This window comes from Merops nubicus, unplaced genomic scaffold (genome assembly GCF_000691845.1).
Source record: "Merops nubicus isolate BGI_N331 unplaced genomic scaffold, ASM69184v1 scaffold24750, whole genome shotgun sequence".
NCBI lineage: Eukaryota > Metazoa > Chordata > Aves > Coraciiformes > Meropidae > Merops > Merops nubicus.
Genome location: NW_008583901.1, coordinates 12,230 through 14,375, shown reverse-complemented (window position 1 = coordinate 14,375; position 2,146 = coordinate 12,230). Strand labels below are relative to the sequence as shown.

Below are 2,146 nucleotides of genomic sequence, written 5' to 3'. Positions count from 1 at the left end.
AGCAAAATGAAATTTAAAAATACTCCTTCAGCTCAAACAAGGCTTAGCAAGGAAAAAAAAATGATTATAAAGTCCAATGTAGACCAAAATAGTCTTCTATCCAGACAATCAATTTCTCAATGGGACCCAATAGACATATTGAATCATGCATTTTGCTTACACAGCTGCCCAGAGAAAAACAAGGACCATATTGCTACTCATCTCCTTTTGCTAAAAGTTGGCAATTACAGCAATTGGAAAACGGTAACAATCTTTCGTTGTGTCAGTGAGTATTATTTAGGTTGGCATACAACCTCCTTGCTTACCCTTACAATATTCTAAACTAAATTAAGATTATACCTGTAATTGTGTGATCTGTGTTATGCTGGTACACACTCAGTGCAGATTTAGCTCCAGGCTGGAATGAACTGATTTACTGTTTCATTCTAAATCCTGTTTCTCACTATGTCAAGCTTTACAGATGGATGCAAAAAAATGCAATGGGGTCATGTCATAACCTGATCATAAAGGGCATTTTCCTTATGGCAAGTATGAGAGAACTTGTTTGTCTCTTGAAACATAGAAGTCTATTTCCATAATAAATGTAAGTGACACTTTGGGTGCTTGAAGGTAGAAATAAGAAGTAGAAACTTAGACTTTTCGTAGCCTACTTGTAGCCTTTCATGAGGGTGTCTCAAGTTACTTTTTTGCCTGTTTATCTATATGGTTGTAAAGTCACTTAAATAAATAATGATGTCCAAACAGAAATAAAAACAAAGGCTGGAATTTCTGACCTAGAATCTGAATATGCACCACACATGTCATTCACAGAGTAAATTCAATTTTATGTGCAAACACTGAAAAGAAAGGATAGTCTGTTGGCTACAAGGCTATCTTAACATTTAGAAGCTCATATGATTTGCTCTTTGTTTTGCAGCAGACTTCCTAGATGTTACTGGATGAGCTCCCAAAGTGCAGAAAATACCTTAAGTGATATGTAGTAGTACTCCTTATGATAAGCATTTACACTATTTAAACCACATATTAATCAGTATTCTGAGCAGCCTTCTACAGGTGCAGGCTGGCAGGTCAAGAGTCAAGAGATAACCAGTTTGGAAATTTTATGAGTAAGATCCCTGTTTCTAAATTCAAGCAAAGTAAAAAAGAGCCACATTAATTCCCTCTAGATTCATGGTGATTTCTCCCCTTACAGTTCCTTAGAATAAAAAGTCACATTTCCTTCATGTTCTCTGAGAACATTATGTACATGAAGCCACTTAGGGAAGATGAGCTAAAAACCAGAGTTTGTATCTTCGTGCAGCTCATCCATGAGCTAAGTGATAGGATTACAAGTCTGCCAAGACTAAAACACTTAAAAGTGTGCTTAAAAAATAATGTAATTAAAATTCTTAAGGTATAAAAGCTGGTGTTCTTAACATTAGTCCAGGACTAGGTTAATGCTGAAAAGGGATTTTCTAAGACCTTAATTCTATGTAAGTCTTTCTGTCCATTCCAATCTACAGAATAAAGTTATCAGCTGTATCAAACTAAACAATTACTGCACTAAAGAGAGGAAATATGTGGGAAAGTTGATGTATCAGAATTAGTGAAATAATATGTCTGAGCACATGAATATTACCAGTATGCTCTATTCAAACTTCTCATGGATTCAGTTGGATCATTTCACTTTTGAATTTTTTTTTAAGGTGCTGTAGAATATTTTCCTGTAAAGGTAAATGATTTGCAGTATACAGAAAGTCAGACTACATATACTGTAATGTTCTCGTGTTGATTAGGTAATATTTATTGACTTTCTTTCCCCCTACAGGTCTCAACTGAAGAAGGAATGACCTTAGCCAGAGAATACTCCTGCTCCTTTTTTGAGACTTCAGCTGCTCTCCGCTTCTACATTGATGATGTCTTCCATGGACTAGTGAGGGAAATTCGAAGGAAAGAGTCCTCACTGTCCATGGTAGAGAAGAAGATGAAGAGGAAGGATAGTCTGTGGCGGAAACTGAAAGGATCCCTGAAGAAAAAAAAGGAGAATACAACCTGATGGCAATTCCCCATGAGCCACCCACCAGGAGCTGACCACAGTAACCTATTAAAAATTCAAAAAGGCAGCATTGACACAACATCTTCCAGACCAACTCATGGAGTTCTTTCC

At 36.4% G+C, this 2,146-nt stretch overlaps 1 pseudogene; it reads left to right on the top strand.

Moving 5' to 3' along the window:
* The first annotated feature begins 1,807 nt into the window (after positions 1-1,807).
* On the top strand, positions 1,808-2,035 carry LOC103775136 (annotated as a pseudogene).
* The last annotated feature ends 111 nt before the right edge of the window (positions 2,036-2,146 follow it).